Source organism: Benincasa hispida, chromosome 4 (assembly GCF_009727055.1).
Source record: "Benincasa hispida cultivar B227 chromosome 4, ASM972705v1, whole genome shotgun sequence".
Taxonomy (NCBI): Eukaryota; Viridiplantae; Streptophyta; class Magnoliopsida; order Cucurbitales; family Cucurbitaceae; genus Benincasa; species Benincasa hispida.
Genome location: NC_052352.1, coordinates 5,583,691 through 5,607,290, shown reverse-complemented (window position 1 = coordinate 5,607,290; position 23,600 = coordinate 5,583,691). Strand labels below are relative to the sequence as shown.

The following is a 23,600-nucleotide window of genomic DNA, read 5'->3' as shown; positions in this document are numbered from 1 at the left end:
TGCTGATGCTTTGTCGAACTCAAACGCGAAGATCCCGTGGATGCTTTGTCGAACTCAAACGCGAAGATCCCGTGGATGCTTCTCCATCTTCAAGTTCAAAGGCTCCATCGATGTTGCTCCATCTTTAAGTTCAAGATCGACGTGCATGGCCCCACTTCCATCTTCAAGTTCAAGATCAGTGTGCATGGCTCTGCTTCCATCTTCAAGTTCAAGATCGGTGTGCATGGCTCTGCTTCCATCTTCAAGTTTAAGATTGGTGTGCATGACTCCACTTCCATCTTCACTTTCAAAGTCAGTGTGCATGGCTCCGCTCCATCTTCAAGTTCAAGGACGTGTGCATGGCTCCGCTCCATCTTCAAGTTCAAGGACGTGTGCATGGCTCCGCTCCATCTTCAAGTTCAAGATCGGTGTACATGGCTCCGCTCCATCTTCAAGTTCAAGATCGGTGTGCATGGCTCTGCTTCCATCTTCAAGTTTAAGATCGGTGTGCATGGCTCCACTTCTATCTTCAAGTTCAAGGTTGATGTGCATGGCTCCTCTTCATCTTCAAGCTCAAGGTCGATGTGCATGGCTCCGCTCCATCTTCAAGTTCAAGGTCAGTGTGCATGGCTCTGCTTCATCTTCAAGTTCATGGTTGGTGTGCATGGCTCAACTCCATCTTCAATGTCTCCGTCTACAAAATCATGACGCGGTTTCGCTTCATCTCCAAAGTCTGGCATGGTTTGCTTCATCTTCAAAGTCGTGGCGTGGCTTTACTTCATCTCCAAACTGATGTTGCGACTTCGCTTCATCTCCAAAGTCTGGCGTGGCTCGCTTCATCTTCAAAGTCGGGCATGGCTCGCTTCATTTCCATAGTATGGCGTGGCTTGCTTCATCTCCATAATATGGCGCAACTTCGCTTCATTTTCACAAGTCAAGGTGCGACTTCGCTTCATCTCCAAAATGATCGTGCGACTATGTTTCTTCACCTCCAAAGTTGATACACTTTACTTTTCTATAAATAAGGAAGAAGTCTTTGTCAACACTTGAGAAGTTGATAATGAAATTGGAACACAAGTTATGAGCTGTTGTAAAAAAAAAAAAAAAAAAATTGAAAAAAATTATTATTAAAAATTATAGGGAGAAAGTTATTAAAAAATGTAAAAAAATAAAAAGTGCAACAAAAAAATCCTAAAAAAAGCATAAAAAGAAAAGCAAAAAAGAAAAAGAGAAATTTAAAAAAGAAAATTGAAAGAATAATAAATAAAAAAGAAAGATTGAAAAATACTAAAAATGGTAGAAAATTTAAAGAAAAAATCAATTGAAAATAAATGGTGAAAATAAAATTTACAAAAAAAAAAAAAAAAAAAAAAGAGAAGAGTTTGAAAAAAAAAAGTAAAGAAACTGTTTAAGGAGAAATTTTGGATCAATCACAAATTTTCACGTCATTTACTAAATTGATGACCAAATTCCAAATCATCAAATTTGGGACCAATTAGGAGTGGACATGTGTCTCAAATTGAAGTTGAAGACAAAGTCCAATGATGACACGTGGTTTCATCGTGACCGTTAAATTGGATAAGATTAATTTAGCCCAATTTGATATTATTATTTGGGTTAAAATTCAACTATGCCCAAAAATAGGTTAAATTTTACCCAAATGTCAAATCAGACCCAAATCCAATTAATTGGGCTCAAAGGCCAGGCCCATGGACCAACCAAGCCCAATTTGGGCCCAAGCCCACATAAGACTCATAAGAAACCTCTATAAGTAGAGGCTCTACCTTTCATTTAAGGGGGAGGTAGGAGGAATTGAAGGCAAAATCTCTCTGAAGAAATGAAGTCTGAAGCTTCAATGATCTGAAGAACATAACTCCTCCAAAGCTTTGAAGATCAGAAGACACTAAAGCTCTGAAGATCAAAAGACACTAAAGCTCTGAAGATCTAAAGACATATCAAAGTTCTGAAGATTGAAGTCCTCTGAAGATACAAGCAACCTCATCATGTTTGAAGACTGAAGTCCTTTGGAGATACAAGCATTCTAAAGACCGAAGTCCTTCGGAGCTACAAGCATTCTTCCAAGACTTCAACTCCAAGATCATCACGCACTTCGCTTCCTCAAATCAAGCGTACGTATTCGACTAAGAGAGAATCAGAGGATCAAGTACTAGATATCGAACTACATGGCATCAAATCAACATCAACATCAACACCAACTCAAGTTCAACTCCACGAAACAAGTTTCTCTGGAAGCCTCGTGTGAACACTAATCCTCGAAGAAGATCATCAAGCCCAAAGGCCGATCATCCAAAAAGATCAACAAGCCCAAAGGTCGGTCGTCCAAGAAGATCATCAAGCCAAAAGGCCTATCATCCAAGAAGATCAACAAGCCTAAAGGACAATCGTCCAAAAGATCGTCAAGCCCAAAGGTCGATCATCTAAGAAGATCAACAAATCCAAAGGTTGATCGTCCAAGAAGATTGTCAAGCCCAAAGGTTGATCTTCCAAGAATATCATTAAGCCCAAAGGTCAATCATCCAAGAAGATCAACAAGCCTAAATGTTAATCGTCCAAGAAGATCAACAAGCCCAAAAGCCGATCATCCAAGAAGATCATCAAGCCCCAAAGGCCGATCGTCCAAGAAGATCAACAAGTCCAAGGATCAATCATCCAAGAAGATCAACAAGCCCAAAGGACGATCATTCAAGAAGATCAATAAGCCCAAAGGACGATCATTCAAGAAGATCAACCAGCTTAAAGACTATAGTTTATTTTGAAATCATCAAAATATTATGTATTAGAGATTGTACTCACTTTCCATAAAATTAATACAAACACCAAGTTCAAGTTCCACGAAGTAACTTTCCCTTGAAATCTCGTGCGAACATAAATGAAAAGTTAAAAAAAAAAAAAATAGTAACAAAGAAAGAAAGAAAGAAAAAGAAAGGAAAAATACAAAAGAAACATTAAAAAAAATGAAAAAAATACCATTAAAAAGAATTAAAAATGTAAATAAAAAAAAAGGAAAAAAAGAAGAAAAGACAAAGAAGAAAATAAAATAAAATAAACAAAAAAAGAAAAAGAAGTTGAAAAATAAAGAAAAACCTATAATTCCCCCATCTTTTCTCTTTTGCTCACAATGCCCTTGAACAAAAATCTCTTTCTTAAAATCATCCTTGTCGCTTGCAATTTGTGTTGTGCTCTATCCAACTCTTATCAGCCAGTTAATTTGTAGGTCACGCCATTGCACGCTAATGCATCATCTTTGCCGACAAAAGCTTCTGCCAGATGGCGACAGCCGACATAGCCTGTATCAGTGGCACTAAGAAAAACACAAAAAAAAAAAAAGAGAACAAATAAGAAGAAGAAAGGGAAAGAAGAGGCAGAAGATGTAGGAGAAGGCATCGGCCATCCAACAACACAGGCGACGACAATGTATCAAGCATCAAAGCCAACGATGGTGACATCCTACCACCTACGGCCAAGGAATGATAACTTGAAAAAAAAAAAGTTTGGAAAAGATGCAGAAAAAAATTTTGAAAAGAAGGAAAAATAAACAAAAAAAAAAAAAAGAAGAACAAAAAGAAGCAGGCTGATTTTGATAAAAAAAAAATAAAAAAAAAAAAAAATAGAAGAATGAGACACTAGAATGGAAGGTTACAAAATTCTCATACACTTTCTTCCCTATTTATATAAGAAAAAGGGAATCAATTACAACCACCAAAGATTCTCAAATTCAAATAGAAAAAAAAAAAAAAAAAAAAAAAACCAATTTTTCTAAACCACTTAGAAATTTTGAGAAATTGTGGGAAGTTGTGATTCCATCACAAGTTAAGTGCAACCTAAAATCCAAAGATTTACTTGGTTAGATTTCTTTTTTAAGACTTCATTTTAGCTCCTCAAATTTTGGTAGGTCAGAAATTCCCTCTAAATTATCAAAGTTTGAGTAAAAAATCAAATTAAATTAAAGGCTGAAATTGGGGGTAGAATTCTTCTCTCAAAGTTTGGTATATTCCAATTTTTGTATAGGTGGCAGTTGGATTCCAGTCTAAACCATATTTTTAGAGTGAATTCAAATTATATTCAAAATCGATCCAAATTTGATGCCAAATCAAAATTGGAATAAAATTAAAATCATATTCCAAATTCAAGCCACGATTTGGCGTACTAATCAAATTTTACCCAATGTCAAAACTTTGGCATAACTAAGTGTTGCCTCAAATCAAAATATGTTGTATTTCAAGCTTCACCAAATCAAAGTTGAAGGAAAGATAAAAATGAAGTCAAAATTCTACTTCAAATTTGCATCAAGAATTGAGTATATTCTAAAATCTATAAAAAAAAAAAAAGGTAGTATTTGGGATATTACTCAAAATTCAATTACAATTAAGGTGGAATATAAATTTTATACTCAAGTTCAAATAAAAGCTTACTCTTAAACAAGAAAGCCAGGAACTAAAGTTCATCTTTTTATTTACATGGCCTAAAATGTACCAAGCAAACGTCAAATCAAAGTTTTAAGCTAAATTCTCATATCTTGATCAAGATGATGCATCAAATTAAAGAAGTCAAAATCATACTTTGATTTCAAATTATCTTCTTCGAGATTCATCCACTGTATAGATATGCATAAATCTCGAAAAGGGGGAATTTGTTAAATGAGAAATTTTAACGAATCACGAGTTACCACATCATCAATAAAAGCCCGAGCCTATTAGAAAAATTATAAGTTGGATTAGGCCGAATAATTAAAGCCACTCGGGCCCAACCCAATTCAAACCCATGGACCAACCAAGCTCAAGTCCAACTAATTGGGCCCAAAGGCCAGGCCCATGGATCAACCAAGCCCAAGCCCAAGAAGCTCACCCGAGAGCCCTATAAATAGAGGAACTCTCTTCATTTGTGGGGGTCAGTAATTCTATACTCCATAGAGCTTAAAGGGAATTCTCTACAATCCAAAGGGTCCTTGACTCCTCAAGCTGACCACGCTTGAAGACTGAAGTCTTTTGGAGATACAAGCATTCTGAAAATAGAAGTCCTTTTAAGATACAAGCATTCTGACCACACTTGAAGACTGAAGTCCTTTGAAGATACAAGCATTTTGAAGACTGAAGTCCTTTGAAGATACAAGAATTCTGACCACGCTTGAAGACTGAAATCCTTTGAAGATAAAAGCATTCTTCCAAGACTCCAAGCTCAAGAACATCCACATGCTCTGCTTCTATATATCAAGTGTATGCATTCAACCGAGAGAGAATCAGAGGGTCAAGTACTAGAGGTCGAACCACATCGCATCAAATCTACATCAACATCAACACCAATTCAAGTTTAACTCCACGAAAAAAGTTTCTCCGGAAGCCTCGTGTGAACACTAATCCTCTAAAAAGATCAACAAGCCTAAAGACTGGTCATCCAAGAAGATCAACAAGTCCAAAGGTCAATCCTCTAAAAAGATCATCAAGCCCAAAGGCTGATCATCCAAGAAGATCAACAACCCCAAAGGCCGATCATCCAAGAAGATTAACAAGCCCAAAGGCTGATCCTCCAAGAAGATCATCAAGCCCAAAAGTGAATCATCAAAGAAGATTAATAGCCCAAAGGCTGATCGTCCAAGAAGATCATCAAGCCCAAAGGCCAATCATCCAAGAAGATCATCAAGCCCAAAGACCGATCCTCAAAAAAGATCAACAAGCCCAAAGGCCGATCATCCAAGAAGATCAACAAGCCCAAATGCAAATCCTTCGAGAAGATCATCAAGCCCAAAGGCCAATACTCCAAGAAGATCATCAAGCTCAAAGGCCGATCGTGCAAGAAGATCATCAAGCCCAAAGGTCGATCGTCCAAGAATATCATCAAGCCCAAAGGTCGATCGTCCAAGAAGATCATCAAGCCCAAAGGCCAATCATCCATCAAGCCAAAATGAATTTATTTAGTTAATTAAATTAAATTTGATTTAATTTATTAATTATTATTTATAACAAACTCCCAAATGTGAGGAGTTATATAGGATGGGAGGGAGATCTTCTCACCAACTTCCTCTTCTCTCCTTAGTCAGTTCTCTCTGCATCATAGAAGATTAAAGTGATACGCTGAATTTTCTCTCTTGGCTTCTAGCTTTCCGAGATTTTTCTCTATAGAAAATTCCTTCCAAAGATCTCACCTCCTTCTACCTCACTAGCCCAATGAGAATATTGGTGAAACCATTTTGGTGGTGTTCACTTGATTTGTAGTAGAGGAATCAATATTGTAGATCCAAAAAGTTGGTGAAGCCCTCTAGAGTCGTCAACAAAAGTAATGGATTCTAATTTTTATTTTAGTTAATTTGTTATTGGTCTAGATTTTTTTTCTCGCTGCGCTTGGGATTTTAACCTAGCAATTCCAATAGGCGTTTTATACACAGTACGGTAAGCCCATAGTGCCTTGTCCAAATTTTGTGCCCAATCCTTTCGTGTTGAGTTGACAAAAGTATGGATTTGATCTCTCTGTTAGACACCTCAGCTTTTCCATTTGTTTGAGGATGATAAGTTGTCGCAATTTTGTGATGAACATTGTATTTAATCAGAAGTTTGTTGATGATGCGATTAATGAAATGAGTACCCTCTTTGCTTATTATTGCACTTGGGGTGCCAAAGCGAGTGAAACTATTTTTCTACAGGAATATCGAGACTGTTGCCGCATCATTTATAGCGCATGAAATTGTTTCGACCCACTTTGAAACATAATCAACAGCTACCAAAATGTAGTTGTGGCCATTGGAAGGCAAGAATGGGCCCATTAAGTCAATTCCCCATATATCAAACAATTCAACTTCTGGATAACATTCAATGGCATTTCATTTTTTCCAGAAATATTCTCAGTGTGTTATCAGCTATCACACTTCATAACGTAATCCCTAGCATCTTTGAAGAGTATGGGTCAATAATACCCACTCTGAAGCATTTTTGTTGCTGTGTACTGACCTCCAAAATGGCCACCGAATGGTGACTCATGGCATTAATATAAGATGCGATGAAAGCCAGTTTTTGTAACGCATTGCCTTAAAATATGATCTGGGTCTCTTTTATAAAGATGCAGATTGTTTACTTGCATTCATGCATAAGTTTCTTCTTTTGTTGCGAAGTGTACTCCTTCAAGAATTGCTTGCAGACAAGAAAATTGACAATGTTTGCATACCAAGGCAAGAACTCATCAATTTTAAATATTTTTTCATCAATAAAACAAGCGCTCACCTCTAGCTGAAGGCGATCATATTCAATGTTCTCACAATAGATGATTTGCAACTTTATTTTCTAATCCCTTGTGATCAATGATTTCAGTATCAAACTCTTGCAACAGTAACACCTATTTGATCAAACGCGACTTCACGTCCTTTTTGGTCATAAGATACTTAATTGTTGAATGATCTGTATGAATAATCACTTTCGACCCTAACAAGTACGCTCTGAATTTCTCCACTGTAAGCAATTCTTTCTCTGTTGTTGTATAATTCTCCTGTGTGTTGTCAAGAGTTTTGCTCGCATATGCAATTGGATGAAAACTTTTTCTTTGCGTTGGGCTAAGGCTGCACCCATCACATAATCACTTTCATAGCATATCAACTCAAATGACTTTGACCAGTCTAGTGTGATCAAAACGGGCATTGTGACTAGCACTTGCTTTAATGTATCAAATGCTCTTAAATAGTTATGATCAAAATTGAAAGGTCTATCAACCTCCAGTAAAAATTCAAAGGTCGTGCGATTTTAGAGAACTCCTTAACAAATATGCGGTAGAATCCAACATGTTCGAGAAAGCTTCGAAGTATTTTCACGCTTGTAGGCGGTGGCAGTTTTTCTATGATGTCAATTTTAGCTTTGTCAACTTCTAGCCTAAATTTAGAAACCTTGTGCCCAAGCACAATTCCTTCTGTCACCATGAAATGGCCTTTTTCTCAATTCAAAACTAGATTGGTGTCTTCACATCTTCTCAATTTTTCTCAATATTCATTAGCATAATTCATATGTCTTGCTATATACTAAAAAACCATCCATAAAAATTTCAACTGACTCTTCAAAAACATCAAAGAAGATGGCCATCATGCACCTCTGAAAAGTGCTTGGGGCGTTACATAGCCCGAAAGGAATGTGCCAGAAGGCGAATGTCCCATAAGGGTAAGTGAAAGATTTTTTTTCTTGATCCTCGGGCGCGATCATGATTTGATTGTACCCTGCATAGCCATCTAGAAAATGAAAGAAGTCATTCCCTGCTGTCTAACATCTGATCAATAAATGGCAAGGGAAAGTGATCCTTCTTAGTCACTGCGTTGAGCTTCCTATAGTCCATACATATTCTCCAACCTATAACAATATGCATCGGAATGAGTTCGTTGTTTTGGTTAGGAACTACAATCATTCCACCTTTTTTTGGAATGAATTGCACGAGACTGACCCATGTGCTATCTAAAATAAGAAAATAATCCCCGCATTCAACTATTTAATGATTTCTTTCTTGACAACTTTCTTCATCGCAGGATTGAGCCTGCACTGGTGTTCAATAGAGCCTCTCATTCCATCCTTGAGTCTAATTTTGTGCATGAAATAGGATGGGCTGATTCCTCTGATATCTGTTAGAGTCCACCCTATCGCCTTAATGTATTTCTTCAAAACTTTCAAGAGAGCATCTTCATTTTCTTCTGAGAGTGTTGCTAAAATAATTGTAGGTGAAGTATCGTTCTCACCAAGGAACACATATTTCAGGCAAGTAGGGAGTGCTTTTCATTGCTCAAGCTAAGGCGTGATTTTACCTTCTTGATTTTATAAACCCAAAGGTTCAAAATTCCTTTGCATCTCTTTTATCGCATAACAAGATTCAAATGTTGCATTCGCCTCATCCTTCAATTCCATCGCTTTATTAATTTTAAATTCTAGCCTACAAGGCCAATCCTTGTCCAATTCAGCTGTTTGGCATGCGTTGATCTCATTAGGATATTCCATCGCCTTAAGAATGTTGAACTTCACCTTCTTGCCATTAACTTGCATGGTGATTTCACCTTTGTACACATCAATTTGGGTTCTTCCCATATACAGGAAGGATCTTACCAAAATGATAGGTACATCTTTATCAGCTTCATAGTCCTATATAATAAAATCAATTGGTAAAATGAATTTATCCACCTTTACGAGCATATCTTCTAATTTTCCCTTTGGATGTACCAAAGAACGGTCTGCTAGTTGCAAAGTAACCGTTGTGGGTATAATTTCTCCCATTCCCAGTTGCTTAAAGATTGATAATGGCATGAGATTGATGCTAGCTCTAAGGTCACATAGGGCTTGTCCTATTTAAACTCCTCTAGTGGAACAGGGAATGGTGAAACTTCCTGGATCTCGCATTTTTGGTGGAATACTTTCTTGTATAATAGTGCTACATTCTTATGTCAGTGCGACAATCTCATAATTTTATGTCTTTCTTTTCTTTAAGATTATATCTTTTAAGAATTTGGCATAAGATGGCATTTGCTCCAAAGCTTCGATTAGTGGAATGTTAATATGCAACTGCTTTAACACGTTGAGGAAGCATTAAAATTGGTTTTCATCATCCTTCCTCCTCAATCTTTGTGAGTATGGAGGGAGTTGCACCTCATTTGACGCCTTCGAAGTAGAAGCTATCGCAGATGAGTCTTTGCGTTCCACTTGATTTTCATATGATGGTATCTGTGTTTCCTGCATTGGTTGCTTGTCAATCTGTTCATCAAAAGAATGTCTCAGCACTTCATTAGTAAGCTTGATTGACTTTCCTTATGATATTCCTTCATTATGCAACCACTTCTTAATGTCATTGTGTGACTTTGTTCTTTGCCTGAACTTCCTGCATTGTGAGGAACTTCAATGTTGCTTGGTAGTGAACCTTGTGGTCTGTTTTTCAATTCTCTGGCACTCTGCCTCATTTGAAGTTCAAGATTTTGAATGGATGTCATTTGACTTTGCAGAACTGCCTCATTTTTCTATATGTGTTCTTTTAATAGTTTTTCCAAAGGTGAATGTGTTGGTTGTTGTGATGAGTTTGATGATTATTGGTGTCCATTCTATCCTTGATGGAACCCAGATGGTCCATCTCTAGGGGCAATATGACGGTTGGCGTGTGCTTGTTGATTTCCATTATAAGAGAAATTTGGATGGTTTCGCCAACCAGGGTTATAAGTATTCAAAATTGGGTTATTTTTTACAAAGCAGACAGATTGTGGGTTACGTGAGCATACCTCGAATGAATAAGCTTCTTCGCAAAGAACACAATTCTCATTAGTCATCTGAGTGATCGCATTCATTTGCCATTTCTGACGCTAGTTTTTGTCATTGTCATCACTTGCAACAAACTAGTCATCGCATTCACTTGTGTTTGTAGTGATGCAATGGGATGGTTACTTTGTCCATTTCTTCCTCTCTCATTCGGTATTGAGTCATATTCACTCTCATTCCAGTCCTCGTGGTTCTTTGAAATGCAATTAGGCTTCAACATAAGTTTTATCCAATAAACTGTCTACTGAGGCAGCGTTTACAACAATTTGAGATATTGAATTTAGGCCATAATAAAAAATTCATTTGTAAACAATCAGGGAGTCCATAATGTGGACAATCTCTTACTAGCCTTTTGAACATCACCCATGCTTCGCTTAATGTTTCAATCTTTTTATCTTGAAAATTTGTGGTTACCCTTCTTCTTTTTACGTTTTATGTATGTGGGAAATATTTCTTCATAAATTTTTCCACGACTTGTTCCCTATTGGATTTTATGTCCTTAGTTTGTAAATTGATAAACATATTCTGTTTTTTTTTTTTTTCAATAAAATTGTTATTGAAATTGTAATCTTGAATCCAATAAACTAAGGTCCTAAGGCTATTTAATTTAGACTTGAACTTTATGTGATGACATAAAATATGGATCAAGTTTGAGTATATAGCCTAAAATGGTCTATAGTATAGGGATAAGGTTGGGCGCCTTGTTCTGGGGATACTATGGATGCGGCCCACTTTGTACTTAGTACAAACGATGTGATCCTGAATCGTTCATATAGAGATATGTGAGTGGCGAAATCCTATGCAATGAGTTTGTATAAGACTGAACCACAACTTAATCACTTTTACTTTATAACACCGTTTACTATTTTAAACTGACTAATTCAAATTTGATGACCTAGGTAACTCGATCTCAATCCTGAGCTAACTATGAACTCCTGTTTATTCGGGATTATCCTTAGATCTGCATGGGTGAGAGCATTCTTAGTTTTATATGTTGACGATATTCTACTCATTAGGAATGAAGTAGGTTACCTAACTGACATCAAGAAATGGCTAGCAACACAGTTCCAAATGAAAGATTTGGGAAATGCACAGTATGTTCTCGGGATTCAGATTATTTGGAACCACAAGAACAGAACACTAGTCATATCTCAAGCAACTTATATAGAAAATTTTTTGTCTAGGTATAAGATGTTGAATTCCAAAAGAGGTATGTTACCTTATAGATATGGAATTCATTTGTCAAAGGATCAATGTCTTAAGACACCTCGAGAGGTTGAGGATATCAGACGCATTCCCTATGCTTCCGCAGTAAGGAGCCTGATGTATGCAATATTATGTACTAGACCTGACATATGCTACGCAGTAGGGATAGTTAGTAGGTATCAGTCCAATCCTGGATATGATCATTGGACTGCCATTAAAAATATCCTCAAATATCTTAGGAGAACGAGGAACTACATGCTCATGTATGGTACTAAGGATTTGATTCTTACTGGATACACTGACTCTAATTTTCAAACCAATAAAGACGCAAGAAAATCTCATTAGGATCAGTGTTCATTCTAAATGGAGGAGCAGTAGTGTGGAGAAATATGAAGCAAAACTATATTGTGAACTCCACAATAGAAACTGAATACGTAGCTACATTTGAAGCAGCAAAGGAAGCAGTATGGTTGAGGAAATTCTTGACATATTTGGAAGTCGTTCCAAATATGCATCTGCGTATCACCCTATATTGTGATAATAGTGGCACAGTTGCAAATTCAAGAAAACCAAGAAGCCATAAGTGCGGCAAGCATATTGAGTGCAAATACCATCTTATCAGGGAGATTGTACATCGTGGAGACATTGTGGTAACCCAGATATCTTCTAAGCAAAACATTGTTGATCCTTTTACAAAGGCCCTCACGGCTAAAGTGTTTAAAGGTCACTTACAGAGTCTAGGTCTACGAAGTTTGTAAACTAGGACAAATGGGAGAACTTTTGGGTATATGCCCTAGTTTATTATATTCATATGTTTCTCACTTAAATTCAACATTGTGATACTCCACTAGGAGTTTTAGTCCAAGTGGGAGTTTGTTGGATTTTATGTCCTAAAACTCATCGTTTGTAAATTGATAAACATATTCTGTTTTGTTTTTCAATAAAATTTTTATTGAAATTGTAATCTTGAATCCAATAAACTAAGGTCCTGAGGCTATTTTATGCAGACTTGAACTTTATGTGATGACATAAAACAAGGATCAAGTTCGAGTATATAGCCTAAAATGGTCTATAGTATAGGGATAAGTTTGGGCGCCTTGTTCTGAGGACACTATGGATGTGGCCCACTTTGTAGTTAGTACAAACGATATGGTCCTGAATCGTTCATATAGAGATATGTGAGTGGGGGCATCCTATGCACTGAGTTTGTATAAGACTGGACCACGACTTAATCACTTTTCCTTTATAACACCGTTTAGTGTTTAAAACTGACTAATTCAAATTTGATGACCTAGGTAACTCAATCTCAATCCTGAGCTAACTATGAACTCCTGTTTATTCGGGATTATCCTTAGATCTACATGGGTAAGAGCAGCTCAATAAGCCTCCCATTTCAGGGGTAAAACCGGGTAAATAGCTGGGGACATAGGGTGCAAGACGGACTTCACTCCTACCCGTCTCTAAAGGTACTAGATAGGTTGTTCCAAGTGCTGACTTTGGAATAAGAACAAGGGGCCCCACCCTTTCACTAGGCTGAGAGGAACTGGATTTGTTGGTTGAACCACAAATCAATTGTTTTTTAGAGGTTCAGTAGGACTGAAGGAACAAGAAGTGTTCTCGGGGGTAAAACGGTATTTTGACCCAGCCAAGACCACGAACACCTGTGAAAGATTGACTTACTGGTTATGGTTATATTAGATGGATAAAAACATATCTATAGTTTGGGGAGTACAACTACGGGACTTTAGTGGAATGAGCCGTTAGTTAACAAATGTTGATTAATTAGGTTAAAGAGTTTTACCAGTTAATCTCGAATTGTTGGAGCCCATGATATATAGGTCCATTAGATCCCCCTGCTAGCTCATACGGATTAAATTCATAACAGTATGTTGGATTAATTTGAATTGTTCAAATTAAGAAAAGGGATTAAAATCGACAAGTATATGCGATATCGCTATCGGTTTTTTGTATGGCACTCTTTATTCAAATTTGATTTGAATTTCGAAAATATGAATGCGGATTCATATTCGGGAGGTCAAAATTATTCATGAGGGTCAAAACTGTAAAAAGTCAAAGGGTTATCTTTTTTGCTAAAAGTCAAAGTTTGACTTTGACCAAATAAAAAAAGACCATTTTTCCCTCTAAGAGTTAGTGGAATTATCCAACATTTTTGTTGGATAATCCCACTAACTTAAGTGGACTATGTGTAAACATTATAGAACGACACATAGCCCACTTTGGTTTAGTGCTTTGTGAGGTGTTGAATTTTGGTGAGTTTTTACATGCATTAGATGCATATAATTGTTTAGTAAAAAGAGGTTTTTGAAATATTTTTGTTTTACTCAAGGAAAAAAAGTTTTCTAATTTTGTTTTCCATAATTCTCACTAAAATTTCTCCTTTCTTTCATACATTAACCTTGAACCACTATTTCTTCCCCTTTTCATTCCTTCATTCATCAGGTCCCACAACTCGGTTCTGAGTCCAGAGAATAGCGGGTAAACTCTAGTGGTGGTCTGGAAGAGTTGGGGTCGAGATTCAGCAAGGAAAAGCTTTTTTTAGGAGCTACAAAGGTTATACTCTACTCACTTTTACTTTATTGTTTGTCCTATATTTGCATGCTATTTTCCTTTTAATTAGAAGCAATTAGAGTGTAATTAGATCCTTATTCCGCTGCGTATATCTCGTGTTCCATCACATGATGTGATTTCACCAGGTTTAAGTGAATAAACCCATTTCATGGCGTCTTCACATAGTGAAAATGGAAATAAGGTGAGTCTAACTTCTTCAGGAGTAATGTTGGGGAATACGAATGTGTTGTAGATTTCGATGAAACTTCTCAAGTGAGCATGAGGGTCTTCGCATCATCTCCTTCCAAATTGTCCAGCTATCTGAATCATCTGAAGCATGACGCATAATTCTGTTGGCTTTTTGGCTCTTAATCTCAAATTAATTAATTTTAATTAATTAATTAATCAATGTTTTGATGATAACAAACTCAATTTTTAATTACTAGAAATTTTAGTGTTTTAATATGTCCATAGCGTAGAGCTCAGAACAACGATTCTAACACCTCTTGAATCACTCAAATCGGAGCTAAAACGAAGAAGTTATGACCGAAACAAGTTTTATCGAAAAATACTAGTGGCGATGACGTGGCAACTGAGTCAACATCAATGATCAATCCAGCGACGACACGTGGAGCTTTGGGAGAGTGACACGTGGGGCTTTTGGTTATTTAAAATATTATATATATTATTTAAAAAATGTGTCAAACGGTTTTTTGAAATTTAAAAAAAAAAAAAATTACAGAAAGCATTAAATGCTCCTACCGTTGGAAAGCTTTTTTTAGAAATATATATATATATATATCTCAAATTTTTTTTACCATTAACTTATTATTATAATTATTATTATTTTTTTATACATGTTTTTTACCGTTTGAAAATTTCAGAATTTAAAAAATAAAATAAAATATATATTTTTATTTTTTATTTTATCTTCTTATTTTTCTTTTAATTTCTTTTAATCTCTACCTTTCATTTTTTTAACACAAATCTAATGGTCCAATTTAAATTCAATTTTTTCCTTTCCATCTCTTTATAAACCTCTTCCTCTCCAAATTTTGAACTAACAAATTTACATTTCATAATCCTCCAAAACTCAAAAGTTTCCATTGTTGCTCTCTCTAAGCTCTCAATTTTTTTTCTTTTAATCTTATTCTTGAGAGAGTGTTATTGTATTGTGAGGATAAATTTGTTAAGTGCTTAAACTTGTAAATCCACTCTAGTGAGAGTTGTATTGTGTTCTTCAAAAATTCCAAACATTTGTACGATTTGATCCTAAACCGTGGAAAGGATGGGGTTTGCTCTTTAACCCGTAAAAGGAGCGTGGTGTAACGGTTGGGTTCTAATCCGTGGAAGGAATTGGAAAGATTTTATTCAAATTCCCAAGAGGCGCTTGGGAGTGGAGTAGGTTGAGTTTGACCGAACCACTATAAAAATTACAGTGGCTTCTTCTCTAACTTTTTCCTTTTTATTTTTGCAATTAATTTAAGCAATTTATTATATGTTTTAGTTTGTTCTTATTTATTTGTTAAAATTTGATAGAATTAAATTATCACACTTTTTGTCATCTTATTTGTTGCATAAATTGATTTTTTCTTATTATTTATAAAAAAGTGTATTAATTAGTTTAATTGTGTTAATTTAAAAAAACAGTTTAATTAAACCCTATTCATCCTCTCTAGGGTTGCCATATCGATCCAATAAATTTCATGTGATTTCACTAGTTTTATTTCAAACCTGGAATCATCTAGTGTTGGACGCATAATTCCATGTGAGAAATCATATAGGATTAGCAAAGCATAGTCCCTGATGGGTCTATTGCAATCATTAGCTAGAAGAATGGGGTTGGTAAAAGCATCTGAATTATCATTGATTACTGCGTTCGACTCTTCTAGATTGTTTAGTTGATCTGCCATCTTTCGAGCCTTGTTCCTTTGTCTCATGTTCTTATTTGTTCTTCTTCTTTTGTGAAAGGTCCTCTCGATCTCTGGGTCATATACTAGCTCAAGTGTTGATCCCTCGCTCATAAAACATTTGTACCTTTTTTACAAATTAGGGTACAATATGTCAAAAATCGAGACATGCGAAAATAAAAAACAATAATCTTAGCGCAACTTAGTTGCCACAGTTCCCCGACAACGACACCAAAAACTTGATGTGTTCTATCTATGCGATGATTAAGTTCTATGTAATATCTTATAAACGTATTGTTTTACCTAGTTAGATCCAAGTATAAATCCAACTAAAATTTTGGTGAATCCAGGGTCAAACTCAGGGATTGCATTCTATTTATGCGTTGACAATGATTGTTTCGATCTTGACACGAATTGTTTGTTAAATACGCAATGAGTTTGTTCCTATTCTATCACTAAGATAAATAGTAATGGATGCGATGGAAATCACAATCATAAGTAAAACAACCTATGTGGAGAGATATAGGTTTCAAATGAATAAAGATAGGGTTGAGAAAAATGTTCACTAACAATTCCTAAGTAACTGCATAAATCATGCATTTAAGTAAATCACTCAAAAATCATAACCTATACTTCTCAATGTATTTAGCCACCATATCCTATTTCTAGGATGCATATGATGAGTATTTGATGCAAAAGATGTCTCTCTATTTCTAAAGATAATCTCTTCTTGTTTTATGTGGCCTAAATCCTTTGCTTTTTCAAACATCGATTCATTCTATTTAGAACAATCTTTCGCATTATTCAAGTAGTTTATAAAACATACATAAAACAAGTTGAATGCATGATTAAGCTTTACTTAGTTTATGTTAGTTTCAATGTTTCTCAACTCATAAGGAAATTAGTTGCTCATGATAGAAGATGGAGAGATGGATAAACAAAATACTATAGATGCATTCATATTGATAAAAAGAAGCTTTTCATCGTTTTACACAATATAAATAACAACAATAGTAGAGGAAAAGAGATAGAGATAGATTATCAAGCCGTGGAGTGCAATTCATTGCTCCTTCTGACTTTGTAGATGACTGCTTCGTAAGATTGTGTTGAAGGTGAAGTTTCCCCTTTGTTTTTTTGGAAGAAATCTTGAGCTTTCACTCAAGATTTCACGAGGGCTCTAAAGGAAGTGTTTATGAAGTGAGAAATTTTGCAGAGTTTCCTTTAATGTCTTCACTATATCTTTTGCATGGAAATCTTGTTGGGTATTTATAGGCATCAAGAAGCACTTCTTCCTTTCTCACTAATGATTGTACGGACAAGACGCATTAATTTCCATACCTTGATGCATTGTCTACTCCGCGTCAGTTCATTGGCTCTGCCATGAAGCTTTATTGTCAGCTACCAACTTGGTCTCTAATTTGACATCCACCGCCATGTGTCATGTCACCTTCTATCGCATGAGGCTATGTTTTCAACTATACGACTCCAATGTTGGTGTTGGGAATTCCTTTGCGTTGATACCTTGTGATCGCATAAATAGATTTCCTACACCAAAAAAGCACATTTTTTATATCTTTCGTGGATTGTGAGATTTTGTACGCATGTGATCGTATGATATAATTATTTTCATGAATTTTTTACCAAGCTATCGCATTTGCTAAGTTTTTTTCCTAATTGTTTTAGATAAAAAAAAAAAGGTAAAATAACTTGTATTTTTACAAGTTATCAACTTACTTTGAAGATACGCACTTGGAGGTAATTCCAATCAGGTTTTTTCATTGGTTTCCATCTCAACATTCTCGGGCATTCTTCACTAATTTTTGTTACAGTCCCAACACAATTTAAAAAGTTTTGGGATGATTTCATATGGCCAACATAACAAAGCTTGTGGAAAACCTTACAATGTACAGTTTGGGTTTTTGGATTGTGCAGTCCTTCTAAAGAATTCTACAGTCAGATTAAAAACTAATATAAAGGAAAGTTATTTAAAGTTTCATGATTTTCTATCATCTCAGATTCTTTCGACTCTGCTTCATTATGCATTTGCTTGCAATGAAGGAAACACTCTAAGATGTACAATTTTGCAAGCTTTACCATCGACCCATTATCATGTGAAGGCATTGCAATAGAAGCTACTACGTGATTTCTCTTAATTGAATTTAAGTTCTTGAAAATGCCATCTCTCAATAAACGTGGTTTATCCTACTCATTGGTCAATTGTAAGGATTGTGAAAACGAACTACAATTTAGACCAGTGATCAAACAAAATTCTTTCATGGAAAATCTAACTTTAAACCTTTCTAAATGGAAGACTAATTGTTCATCTGTGCTATCTTTTTCAAACAACCTTCTTATAAGATAAACCAACAACTGTCCTTGAAATATATTGATTCCAAAGTCTAAAAAGAATCCAAATGGGCCTCTTTTAAACATTTTCATTTGTGTTAGTGTTAGATTCTTAATCAATGTTTCAATTATTTCAAACTTAAAATAATAATGAACCTTGACCCGATGTGATAAGATGCCCTGTTAAAGTATATAGACACTATATTAAATTTAAGAAATGAGTGTATCAAATAACAATCACTAATTACATGAAGTAAAACATGAGTCAATCAATAGGCAATCTAACAATGTGGTAATATGCTACTTACTCCAGGGCTTTGGTTGATCCTTGGTCTTTTACTTTTCTTTTCTTTTTTTGTCGAACATTCTCCCTTCCCATCTTTTCTTGGTCGTTTTTTGCTTTTTTCATCTTCCTTGTTCTTACCATTTTTTGCAATAAAAAAAATAATTATATGACAATAGAAAGAAAAAAAAGAAGGTAATCATAAGGTAATAAGATGACAATCATGTTGGATTTTATGCCATAAAACTCATAGATAGTAAATGTCATTAATTGACTGTCATCAATAAAGAGTTATGGATGTTAAATCAATAAATTTTATTGTTTGTATTGTTGTCTATTTTTTCTTAATAACCCTAAATCCAATAAACTAACATCCAAGACTGTCTTATGAGTTTTGAATTGTATGTTGAGACATACAGGAATTAATATTCAAGATACAGCCTAAAGGGTCGATAGTATAGGGATAAGATTTGATACCTTATCTTGGTAACACTATGGATATGACCCATATTGTATTTGATACAAATATAATGATCTAAAGCGTTCGTGTAGGTGACACGCAAGTGGGGATATCTTAAGCAATGGGTTTGCATAAGACTGAACTGCGAGATAGTAACCACTAGATGTAACACCATTGATTAGTCAAGTTTCTATCTCAATAAATTGACGTAAGCGACTTAGTCTTAATCCTGAGTATATTATGAACTTCTATTCACGAGGGATTGTTCTTTGATTTGTATGGGTGAGAATGGCCAGTTTAGCCTACCATTTTGGGAAAAAACCGAGTGGGGAGTTGGGAACATAATAATTTAGGATGGAATTCATTCATTCCCACCTTAAGGGTAAGTAGATGAGTGTTCCCTTAAATAGTGTCTCTGGAACTTGAACAAAGAACCCTACCCTCTTGTTGGCCTGAGAGGGGTTCCTGTTTATTTATTGAACCATAAATAGGTTGTTCATTAAAGGAGCACTGGTACTTAAGGAGTTAGAGGTAACCCAAGGGTAAAATGATAATTTGACCCAGTTGGAGTTACGAACACTCGTGAAGGACTAACTTGTTGATATTTGTCTATATCCGTGAACACAAAAAAATATCTGTAGTGAGAATAGTGTAGTTGTGGATCTTTACTGGAGTGTACTCACAGTTAAAGAATATTAATTAATTTGGTTAATGAACTTATTCAATTAATCTCATATCGTTGGAGCTTTTGAACTACAGGTCCACCAGTCCCCCTCGTTAGCTCACTAGAGGATACTTAAGAGGGATAATTTGAATTGTTTAAATTAATTTGAGGAAACTATATATTAATGTGATTAATATATAATTAATTATGATTATGATCTATAATTAAATTGGAAAGTAATATTTGAATAAGATTCAAATTAATTAATTCAAGCGAATTAGATTCACAAAGAATTAATTAATAGAGAGGTTTTGCACATATACATGAGATGTTTATGATAATTAAATATATACATTAAATTGGGTTTAATGTATAAATAGTTATTTAATTATTGTGCATAATAAAATTAAATAAGTGTTATTTAATTGGGTTAATTAATTAAATAAGTGTTAATTAATTAAATGGACTAATTAATGAAATAAGTGTTGTTATTTAATTAACTATAGAAAAGGAAAATTTTAGAAAAAGAGTTTGACCCTTCTCTATATAAAGACTTCCCTATGACCCTTTAGGAAGACACACAGAACACAATACACAATTGTTATTATGCAAAATTTTCTCTAAGCCATAAAAAAAAAAAAATCTCTCCTACTCTCCAAAATCCTTTTCTCTTCTCTCTCCTAATAGTTAGATACCACTTATCCCTCTATTGGAATCCTAGAGAATAACGAAGTTACTCTATTCGAGATTGTTCAAGAAATTGTTCGTGTCAAGATTGTTAGAGATTCGTTCATTGGAAGTAGGAGAGGATTGTTCATGGCACTTGAAAATCTACAAATGTAAGAATTGTTCTAATCTTTTCCTTAATGCATGCTAAGTTACATGTTTTTATTCTGTTTTAACTCAATGATTATGTTTATGCAAAAATTAGATTGTGGGATGCAAGGTGTTCTAACAAAACGCTTCTGCTGCGAGATTCGATCCCCTTTCAAATCATATGACTATCAGAAGACTATCATAAACTATTAACTACTTGATAAAAAATAGAAGGTAATCAGTTGACTATATTAGAAACTACGAACTATATGACAGGGAATATAGTATAATCATGTGAAAATCAGAAGATAATCAAATGACTATCTGAATATATTAATTGATTGAAAAATAATATTAAAAAAATATAGAGAAAAAGTGAGAAAAAGGGGAAAAAATATGCGTTAAAAGTTTAAGGAACTCTTATGCAAGAATGCTTATAAGCGGAAGCGAATCTTTTTGATTTCATTGTGACAGAATTACCACACATACATTCTAACATACAGATATGCACTATAAACACTAATTACTAGCATGCTTTTAAAAATAAATACAAAAGACCGAGAGACTTACCAGTTGAAGACAGTTTTCACAGGGACTCGTTCCAACGCAGACAAACTCCTCTCGTTCTTACTCGTCCAACAAGTAGTCGCCTAGCAGCACCACGGTCATCTACACGATCAGCAGCACACGAACAAACAGCAACCAGGGACGACACCACCACTTGAAGCCCTCGATATTCTCGGAGTGAGAACCTAAAGGGTGGACTTTGATGGAGTTGATAAAGGGAAGGAGGAAAAGTGATTGTGTAAAACAAACAAGCAAGTGGGAGAAAGTGATGACTATCGTATAGTCAGATGCTTGTCGTTTAGGTGGGGGTACACAATTGTGTAGGTTTAGCTAAGCGATCGTCTATCAAATGGTAGGTAATCGTTTAATTCCGCTCGGCGCGCTAAGCGATCGTATAGAAAACGTAAGTGATCGTTTAGAAATTGTGGGCGATCGTTTAGTACACAGGTGTGCAACCGCTTAGGAAGATGGGCACTATCGCATAGGCTCTCAACACTAAGCAATCGTATCTTTCACACCGTGAGCGATTTTTTGGATATCTTACAAAAATGAAAACTATTTTCATTTTTATTTTTCAGTTACAAGAACTGAATCGAACTTCCCACTTTTGCACGAATCCGGAGAAAAACTCGGTCAATTATCACATAACCGCCCAATTAATTAATTAATTAATATAATCATATTATATTATTAACCTATAGTTTAATATCATATATCAACTATAATGTTTTCTCCTCTATTTGATATAAAACATATTTATATCCAATTTCCTCCAAAATAATGTATCTCATACATTAGCCAATCATATCATATATAATTAACCAGTTCAATTATATCATATGTGTGAACATCTCTATAGTTACATCTCTATCAACTATAACCCTTCACAGATGATCGTAAGTACAAGTAAGCTAATTTACCATTTTGCCCCTATAGTTACATCTCACTTCTTAAGTACCACTGATTCCTCCAATGAACAATACAACATAGTCTAACTATGTGTGAACATCTCTCGGGCCAAGAGAAAGTGTGTGGCGCCATATCATTCAAGCCCTAGAATCAACCCTTAAGGGAGCTATCTATCTAATTACCCCTGCTTCGGGAAATGAGTGAATTCCATCTTGTGTAGCCGAGTTCCCAGTTTCCAAATCAAACAAATCCTCAAAGTGGTAGGTTTGAGTCGGAGGTCTGGCCACTCGCACCCATGCAAATCAAAGAACCACCCACAATGGCAAGAGTTCCCAACTCACTCAGGATTGAGGTCATGTTACCTATGGTCATCCTAGTGAAGTGAAGTTTCTGTCATGAACGGTGTTATATAATGAGACGTTAACACTTCGTGGTCAGATCTTATACAAACTCTTTGTATAGGACATCCCCACTCGCATGTCCCCAACATGAATGATCAGGATCAGACCATCTGTGACAAGTCACAACATTTGTAACTATTCCACAAAGTGGGCCGCATCCGTAGCGTCACCAAGTTAAGGTTTCCCTCCTATATCCATATATTACAGACCATTTTGGTTATCACTTAAGACATGATCCACTTGTATGTCACCACATACATGCTTAAGTTACATAAAGATAACCAGAGGTTTAGTTTATTGGTTTGTGGTAAAGCAAATAAAACATTCAACTGAGCAAAATCAAGAAGTGAAGTAAATATCATATATTATACATCACAAGTGTTCGTACAAACTGTTTACAAACTACAAGACACGAAACTTTAGGGCATCAACCCCAATAGAAAGAAGCAAAAACAACAGTAAAAAAATAATTAGATGACAATAGACGGGAAAAAAAAAGGAATTCATAAGGTAATAAGATGACAATCATATGACTATCAGAAGGCAATCAAAGACTAACATAAACTATTAACAAATTGAAGCAATCTTCCTAAATTTATGCATTGTTTAAAACATATATGTTTACAGTTTCATTATCAGGTGTTGCATCATCAATAATAACATTGGTTCATTTGAAACATCTACTTGAGACACAGGAAGGCCTATAACAACTCCTATTTTCTAATATGAATATTATTTCAAACAATGTGAAAGCAACTAAGCAAAACTAAACTTAATTAAAACATCTTTATAGGAGAACAAGGCTTAAACTTAATTGAAATCATGACTATTAGAAGGCTTAAGATTTATACGTTAAGAGAAATAAAAACAACTACTTGAAGCAATCTTCTTAAATATATTCTTACCTCATTCTTCTCTCACAACTAGAGCAAAAATAATAGTCGTAAGAGGAATCAACTTGTAATTGATGTGAAATTAGCATTGAAGAACTAAAGTGGAAGATGAAGGACTTAGCATCGAAGAGAAGAGGAAGAAATTGGAAAAAAGAACAAATATAAAAAGTGCTTCCGTTGCCGGGATTTGAACCCGGGTCTTTCGGGTGAGAGCCGAATATCCTAACCAACTAGACTACAACGGAACTGTATAGAAATGATTCTTAAATTAATATAATACTTAATAATTAATTAGTATTGGAGTTCAATAAGAATCCACGAATCGAA

At 35.2% G+C, this 23,600-nt stretch overlaps 1 non-coding gene across 1 annotated transcript; it reads right to left on the bottom strand.

Annotated features, from left to right (window-relative positions):
• Nucleotides 1-23,445: 23,445 nt before the first annotated feature.
• On the bottom strand, nt 23,446-23,518 carry TRNAE-CUC. The gene has a single exon. It is a non-coding gene; the product is annotated as a tRNA-Glu (tRNA).
• Nucleotides 23,519-23,600: the final 82 nt, after the last annotated feature.